The sequence below is a fragment of the Ochlerotatus camptorhynchus genome, unplaced genomic scaffold, assembly GCF_037179485.1.
Source record: "Ochlerotatus camptorhynchus isolate MF236.1 unplaced genomic scaffold, CSIRO-AGI_Acam_v1.1 ptg000067l, whole genome shotgun sequence".
NCBI lineage: Eukaryota > Metazoa > Arthropoda > Insecta > Diptera > Culicidae > Ochlerotatus > Ochlerotatus camptorhynchus.
In genome coordinates, this window is record NW_027040557.1 from 2,607,520 (window position 1) to 2,616,556 (window position 9,037).

Below are 9,037 nucleotides of genomic sequence, written 5' to 3' on the forward strand. Positions count from 1 at the left end.
ATGCTTGTTCTGCAAGGTAAACATTGAAAACATGAGTTGTGACTTCATACTTATCAACCAGCCTCATATATGAGAACAACCATGGTCCAGTGAGATCGAACGAAGGCAACTGTAGCAGCACCACCCCAACAGCCCAGGATCAATTCCCAAATCAGACCCATTAATTAAAAGGCATGTGTATGCTCTGCCCTCAGCTTTGTTTATATATTTGTCGATTTAATTTTTGAGTCGGTAAAGTAGAAGTCGATGAAGTAGAATATTGTAGAAAATTGAACTATGATGTGCAAAGCTTTTGATATTAGCATGTGAGGCACATAGAATCCAAGTGCGTCACAATTCGAACCAATAGTTTTGAGGCATGGTTGAAAGCATAAGATTCACACATGAAATGGATGTGTTTCACAATAAGTGCAAAATTATGTGTGAGGCACATGATGATGACGTGTGAAATTTTTTGAGTGTATAAGAAGAAGTTACTCTCTCTGAGTTATTATCATTGACTTCTTGCCGCAAGATATCACTAATAAAATCTTGCAAATGTAGTCGTGTAAAATGGATTTGTTTATTATGTTCAACCACGAAATCCGCTTTCAAAGTGTTTGATTTGACAGTGGTTTGTTTTTCATTTTCGACCAGTTAAACGCATGTATTAGTGAAACTGCTCACCAATACCATAGAGCTAACTCTAAGACCAGAAGGTTCCGAAGAAACGTGCTCAACTTTTTGGCTTAGCTCTAGAACTATCTTCGGTCCCAAGCTAATCGATGCACCCCTCGAACCCCTCATTTTATCTGTCAAACTTTCATAGCGAATCAAAACAAACATAGTATAGTACTAGAAATTCGACTAGAATGGGATACGTTAGTCGATTTGCTTGGGACCAATAGGCTAGTCAAGTAGTGAGCCAATATAAAATCGTTAGTTTCCACCGGTTGCTAATACTAACGGTGGCAGAGAAGTCCATTGGCCATGTGGGATTTAACCTAGATGGATAGATGTGGATAGATGTAAAGGTGGTCAAGAACTGACGGTCTGTTAGTGTTGGTAGGTAAGTTATTTGCCGTTAATGTTCATGAAAAGTTCACTATTTAGTCACAAACAGTGCCAAAACAAAAAAGTTTACGGGGTATTTGGACAGATTTTGACCTGTTTTATACAACCGGAAGGTGTATGCTGGTCACAAATGCCTTGCCAAATTGATTTCCTACGCAAGTGATGTGAATTTCGCGAATACACACAAGGACGATTGATATGATTATAGCAAAACTTTCCGTATACAATCGTCATAGTTCATTTTAGTAAACAAACTAACACTTCTTCCTTTTGTGGCACCTTTGTATTAGGCACCTAGGGATTTTACGTCGGTTCACAAATTTAGTGTTCTTTGAGCACTTCGACAGTTTGAGCACTTCGACAGCCTTCCAAATATACGAACTAGATATTACAAATCATGCTTGATAGGGTAGAGAACTACTTCGGCTTAATTGCCCATTTTGGGCCTATCGAGCAGACAACTTCAAATAAATCCATGATATCATAGTTAACAAGTCAATTATGCGTTTGGTACGATACTTAAGTTAATAAGCTACCGAACGAAGTCAATGAGAACGCGTGATATGAAGGTTTGCATCTATTATTCCCAAAAACAAAAGAAGCACTCCGACCGAATCAATTTTTAGCTTCATCCGATAGGCCGAAGTGAATTCATTGGCGTTTCAATGAAGTTGCAATGCGTTAGGCCGAGTTAAAATCCGTAGGCTGAGTTTGGCGTCAAGAAGCAGTGTTAGACTTTTGACAATATCTTAACGATTGGTTTCTCTTTATCAAATCTTACGGTACGTACGGAAAGGTAAATAAGTTTGGAAGCCATCAGTGATAATAACATTCCGTTTGGTGCTAAACTGCGCTAGATTAAGAAAGACAAAGTGCGGGCTGTGTTTAATAGGCCGGAAATGGGGTATTTAACCCTATTCATTTTACAAGCTTCTTTGATATTGCGACTTGCGAGACTACTCACAACATGTAAAAATGAAGCTGAGAGTTGATTCGACATAATAATAAAAAATATTCCGTTGGACATCAGCCCAGATCGTGCTCTCTTGTCGTGCTTACTATTTACTTTTTGCTGAAGAAAGACGTATGCTAACTAAAGCTACAACAAATTTAAACAGCACTTCTCAGTGATAAATATGATCTGCAAATTCTTCCTAGCTCAATTCTTATTACTCTTCCATCCTTGTTTGGACCCTACCCGAGATAATCCTGCTTGAATATCGATTTGGGAAATTCCTCTTCGATCTTTCGGATTCTTACAGAAATCTGCTTTGAAGTTGATTTGGAGAAACTTTCTTCTGCCACCATGGCACCTAAACGTAAAAGAAAATGGTAATCTCTTGATCCCCTCTCTGATGAAATTCATTTGAGCAATCAACAAATTGATATGCTCATGGATGATGAGAATGATCCATCATCCAGGCATAATTCCATTAAACATTCCCGGCTTAATGCCAAGAAGGAAAAGGTCCCCCCTATTGTGATAACCACATCCGATTTCCATGCTCTTCGCAAGGAACTTTTGAACTTCGGTAAATTCAAGTGTTCACTCTAAATTGGTCGTCGGGGTGAATGCCGTGTATTGACTGAAACACACATTTTTCACTTACGACACCAAAACTGAACGTTTGTTGCAGGTTGTCCTGAAAGGTCTGCCTAAAGAAAGTAAGTTCATTACAATGTTTTCTACGAAAATCGAATGATTTCGAACTCCAAAACGATAATGATAGCGGGGTAAAATTCCTGGCTTGCAAGTAGAGAGTGCAAAGGCATGAGGTATTTCAAATGATTATTTTTTTTTATTTTACATCAGAAATAATATCTCAATAGATTGTTAAACTGTTACTCATAAAAATACGCAGAGACAAACCAGCCCAAGGCTGAAAGTCTCTTTAATAAAGAAAAAAAAATATGTTACTCATAAAGTAAAGCATCTAACAAATATACGAAAAGTGAATTCGTTCCATTATTTTACGACATATGCTGTAAAAAGCTTAATTTGTAGTCAATGATTTTAACAACTGTGATTGGCAAAAAAAATTAAGAGGCAGTATGTCAATATGGTTTTATGATCATGAATTATTTGTGAAACCTCCAGTTAAAAACAAGCACAATTCGTTACCCACAAAAAGCATCTAAGGAAACGATATCGTTTATTTTTCTACAAGTGGGCATTTAATTTTAAATGCATTTCCCTTCACAGATCTCTTTCCAGAATACTTCTAAAATAAATTTAAGATATTCTATGAAAATCCCTTTGAAAATGTCTTATAACAGCCCAGGCATTCTCTACAAAAAAAACTCAAAAAAATTAATGAAATTGGTCCTTATAGTCTCTTTTAATTTTAAACTTTTGCTAAGAATTCATTGAAGCTTTCTCTTCCTTAGAATGTCCAAAGAATTTTATTAAAATTTTGCTCAGAATTATCTGGAAGTTCTCCTCTAAATTCTTCAGAAAGTTCACTTGGAATTTTCCTTAAAACTATCTATAAATTCTTTTAGAGATGCCCTTGAAATTATCCTCGCAGAATACCTTTGGAATTGCACCTAATTATTGAAAAAAACTTAATGTACGATTTCTTGGTGCTGTTCACCGATCCCGGAATACTCTTCACAAACGCCATGGAATTTTCCACAGAGCTGAAGTTCTTGTCAAAACTCCCTTAGAGCTCATCCCAAAACTCCCTAGGGCTTTTTTTTTCTTCTGAAATACCTTGCAGTTATCTCTAGAATTCATTCTAAAATCTACTCAAAACTACTACTGAAAAAAGTGACTGTATCCTTAAAATCTAGTCCAGTCCAATGGTCTTGAATTTTTTTCAAGACCCAAAGTCTAATTTTTTCTCGATTTGTCATCGAAACTCCTGGATTTTTTCCGGTGACTTCGAATTATCGGCTGTTGACCGGTTTTCTCGATTTCTCGGTGCTCTGCATGCCCAGGTAAGTCGAAAAAAATTTCAACCTGATAAATTCCTAGACCCAATCGGAAATCGAACCCAGCCACCTCCAGGACGGTGTTGCTTTGTAGCTGCGACTTTACCGATTGAGCTAAAGGAGTCCCTTAATTAGCCGTTACGATCGCTCAATTGCCATCATCCTATCGTACACTCGACAGCCATGTCTAGACCGTCAAATTGCTTCGTATCCAGTCATCGACTACGCCTCAACCGTCAGTAGACGAAGCAACAATACTAACATCTTCTTATGTCAAGCCAGTCAGTGGTTGCTGGATTGTTTCATCACTTTTCATATTGCTCAGTTGGTGGTGCGTTCATGCACGGCGAATGAGAACGACTCAAATTTGAGTTTAGTTCACTCATAATCGCCAAAAGTGCAGGAACTCAGCGATGAGTAAAATTTGTCCCATGGTTTCCTGTGGAAAACCTAAAAAATCTGCCGGAAAATGAGGAAATTGACGAAAATTTTATTCTGTCTCGGAATAGTACCAATAGACTAAGTGAATCCAATCTTTACTTTTCTCAAATTCAGGAATATTTCCCTGGAAAATCCTGGAAAAACCTGGGAAAACATGAGGCAAATTAACTCATCGCTGAGTTCCTGCACTTTTGGCAATTATGAGTGAACTAAACTCAAATTTGAGTCGTTCTCATTCGCCGTGTGGATGATCCTTCGAAAACAAACCTTCGTCGTCGTATTCAGTCAGGAGACGACGATGTGATAGGAGGCTGCGTATGTATATAAATTCCATGGATCCATGAAGACAGAAAAAAAAACAATCCAACTTGAATGAACATAACCGAAACCACATCAACACGAACAAAAATGAGATGTAGTTTATCAAGGTCGATCTACGTTTTCTGTCACAACTGGTGTGTTGTATACAAAGACAGAGGAAGCCGGTCCATTCGCATCGGAGGTAATGTTTGAGTAGGTTAGCCACAACGGTATCTTTCGTATGCACTTTTTATGAGGTACATACACCGGCGGAAACGCAGAAACGAGACATATAATGGAGTTTCCTTCTTCCAACGTCCTTCTCGAACAGTCTCGAGACGAAATTGATCGTTGTCTTGCTGAGACAAAGTGGATTTCATTGAAAGGTGAAAGCTGCTGCTGAGCTTTAAATTGTTCGTCAACCTATAAAGGTGGTATGGTTACATTTTCCGAAACAATGAGACTGGTAACAAAAAATAAAAAGATCTCCTTTACGAATTTGATATGGAATACATATTTGACGACCTTCTACTTTATATTGTTCTTTGAGCACTTCTACTAGGGAAGATAGGAGAAAAAAATCGACCAGACTGGCAATCGGATTCGCTACTTCTGGTTTGGCATGCCGTGCCTTTACTCACTAAGCTATCAAGGAGGTCCTAATTAATAGATCAGTGCGCGCAAAAACTGACCTTCTTTTTGCCCTTACTTCTATTTCTCCTCCCATGCTGTGAGAGTACGAAATACAGCAAAGAATGGGAGCCTGAACAAACCCCTACAGAACTGTCAAAGAAGTTCGTGGGTGAGGAACCTGAACTGTAAGCACTGTAAATTTAGATAGGTTTCCATCCACAAATCCAGTTTTTTGATTCTGGACGAACCACTAAATAATCCAACGTGACAGGAATTATGAATCGGATTCTGTAGATTCGTGAAGATATATGAATAAAAATTAATATGTTTAAGATATTTTTTAATGTTTACATACCTAAGGTTCAATTTACTTTGATGTCTTTTCGAAAAATTCAATCCCAGTTTTTTCGATGCTTCATTTCAGAAGCTAGTGTCATTTTGTGTAACGAGAGCTTTTTGCAATCTATAAAGAAGCGTCGACACACACACGAACACAAGAATTAGCTAAATAATGATGATATCAGTTTTGCCCGACGAGATATCGAACGAGTCAAGTGTGGACGTCATTATTGAACGACCCCTATGCCTTCGGTGTCTACTCATGACTTTAGTGTTCACCGAGCTGAACTATCTGCCAAATGTTGATTAGGTCAACAACTCATACTTGATAGTTATCTTTCATTAGGACTCGTAAATCGCAAACGTTATAACAATGACTTCTACAGCAAATTTATACCAATTCCCTACACGGCAATTCTGGTGATTTGCATGGAAAAGTTTTCATTCTCAAGAAGTTGCAACTTTAGGCCCCTAATGAACTTCTAGAATGCAACGAAAATACAAACAACGTAGTTAACATCACTCGTTGAAAGATAAACCCAAAACCTACCAGCTGCGCATATCTTTCAAGGTTAAGGTTACTCTCATAATGCATAATGTAAATATTTCTGAAAAAGGTTATGTTTGCGCCCTTTATCTATATGTTGTACGTGCTATGCTCTTCCAACCCAACGAACTCAACAGGAGGCAAGCAAGCAACAGGTGAATGTTTGGCTATGCTTCCCTTTCACGCATCACCAACGTTGCGAGAAAGAAAACGGAGAAAGGCACCACCTCGGAACGGAGCCTCAATTTTATCGTTCGTTGGTCTATCGTCCGGCCAACCTGCAGCAGGAGGAGAGATAAGGGGATAATATTCGAGCAGTTTACTGCTACATAAGCGAAAAGGCGACCACGTAACCACAAAGTGATGTTGAGGAAGGCATCAAAACGAAGTTTAATAATAATTAGGTTTATGTTACCCACTTACCGGGAAATGATGACTTTTAGCTTATTGCGCCTTATTTCACTGCTTCCAGCTCCAAAGATGTTCCCTTTTCGATTGAAATAAGGAGAGATATTAAGGATGGCGTTATTCACTCTGAGTTTCTTGCACTCGTCGTTGCTGGCAATTATATTCTACAAGCTAGAAGTCCCCGGTGATTGATTCGAAACATTTGGACTTTGAAACGCGCAGTTGAGTCCCTTGGAATGAAGCTTAACCGAACTGCGATGCGATTTAAACATTAATTTGCAATTACAATTTGCTCTTCTCCAGGATGACGGAGTGGCACACTGTGAAACTTTACGAGGACCGCGATTGAGAGCGCGTCGTTTGCTGATGACGAATACGACGACAGATCAGAGACTACTAAGCGACCGACTGAGCCGTTTCGAGATTTTCGTCGTCGTCGTCGTCGAGACGATGAAAATCTCTCGCCGCACAAGGGAACACGAAAACTTTATAACAGTAGTGTTGACTACCCGTAATCAAACGACCCCGTCCCGTTGCTGTCTTGTCTTGGCCGTGGTGTGTGACACAACAGTTTTGATTTTCCCGAACTACTCTTCGAATGGTTTCTTTAATTCAATGCGAGATCTCTCTCCTCGTTTGGAACAGGTTTTAGTGTGCGAAAAAAAAAGGCAAAGCTACGCGATTTCTCCCCGTAACCCTTCCTCGACCTGATCCTTCTGAATACTACATATTTCAGCTGCTAGATACAGTAAGAGTAAAGATTACTAGAACTTCCAGCTTGATACTAATTAGACAAATCCACAGCTTATAATTACACACCAATCACCACTGCACAAGGAACACCGGAGTAATTTTACTTTCAATCCAAACTCGCCACTATTCGACGGACACGAAACGGTGAAAGGCAGGAAACACGACCAGTCTGAACCGAGACCAAAACTTGAATGAAATTCGAGACGAAACGACGATCACTCGCTGGCGGCCTGGCGCTGATGTGTTGCCGTTTGCCGTGCTGGAAGTTTACAAAAACTCGTTCAATTATATGCTGTCGTCGAGCAGTTTTATGCTCTGATCTGTCAAAGTGATCCAAATAGTGTGACAGCTGTCAGAAAATTTGGTCTGCTCGAATGCTGATTTTTTTTTTTTTTGCAAAGGGCTTATCTCTCAAGGCTTATCTATTTATTGCGAAAAATTTCGCAATCAAGCTAAAGGGTTGTGAAATTTATGTCGGCATCAAAACAAATCAGTAAATATACTCGCTTTAATGGTACATACCGGCGTGAATCATGCACTTTAAAAAATCCAGACGTCACCATTAATGATGATGCATGCCAGCTACTCCGAGCGGTTGATAATGATGCAACTAAAATTGTAATGATGCCGGCGCCGGTGGTTTGGTAAGCGGGACTGCTTTCTCACCCCAATGGGTCTGTGTTCAATCCCAGCCGAGGTCAGTGGGATTTTTCTGAGGCATAAAAATCTTTGGTCACGACTTCCTTCGGAAGGGAAGTACAGCCGTTGGTCCCTGTCCCATGTGTGTATATGGGTAAGATATTCTACGCAGGAGTGGAAGCTGTCTCTGCACATTCGATTGCCCACATAAATGCGAACAATTACTTGACCATACCAAAAATGGTTAAAAATTGTTTATCCAGCTTTCCATGCTCGGTAATGGCGGCCTGTTTGTATGAATAAATGTATCCTTCACTGTGCTTTTTGACACTATCTGGATGTTCGGATTTTGACCCCTCCCTTTCCCTCTCCCAGGAACAGAAGAAAATGGAACAACATACGCCCTCCAGTTAGTGTCAAAAAGCACAGTGAAGGATACATTTATTCATACAAACAGGCCGCCATTACCGAGCATGGAAAGCTGGATAATCCCTGCTAAACTTTAACTGAAATGGTTATGAATCTTTTCATAAACGTTTATGTGCTAAAGTTTTGACCTTATGTATTATGATTTTTTGGAAGAGGACCTTACAAGTGGACCTTGAGAGCCTAACTACCATAACCATTACCATTAAAGTTCTCAAACCATAAGTAAAAAGGTTCTAATATAGTTCTCTTTCCAAAAATGTATGGAGAAACAACAATTTTGAATAGTAATGGTTCTAAACAACCCATTATTTGAAAGGTCCACTTCCAAAAAAAACATAATTCATAACGTTAAAACTTTATCATTCAAACATTCATGTAAAGTTCTATAACCATTTCAGTTAAAGTTTTGCAGGAATTATACATTAAATATTAATAAAATAAAAAAAATAATAAAAAATAAAAAAATATATAAATTAAATAACAATTAAATATTAATAAGATTAAAATAAAATATGAATACCGTATAAAGAATATGAAATAAAATATGTAAATAAAATATCA

The 9,037-nt window shown here is 38.5% G+C and overlaps 1 protein-coding gene across 1 annotated transcript in view; it reads right to left on the minus strand.

Annotated features, from left to right (window-relative positions):
• The window catches only part of LOC135697171 (NADPH--cytochrome P450 reductase), a 48,701-nt gene extending 41,093 nt beyond the window's left edge, over window positions 1-7,608 (minus strand). The window contains exons 1-2 of the mRNA XM_065216789.1: window positions 7,475-7,608; window positions 6,671-6,734 (exon numbers count right to left, since the gene is read on the minus strand). The gene's annotated coding sequence lies outside the window, so the exon portion shown is untranslated. The remainder of the gene's footprint in view (window positions 1-6,670; window positions 6,735-7,474) is intronic.
• Between the last annotated feature and the right edge of the window lie 1,429 nt (window positions 7,609-9,037).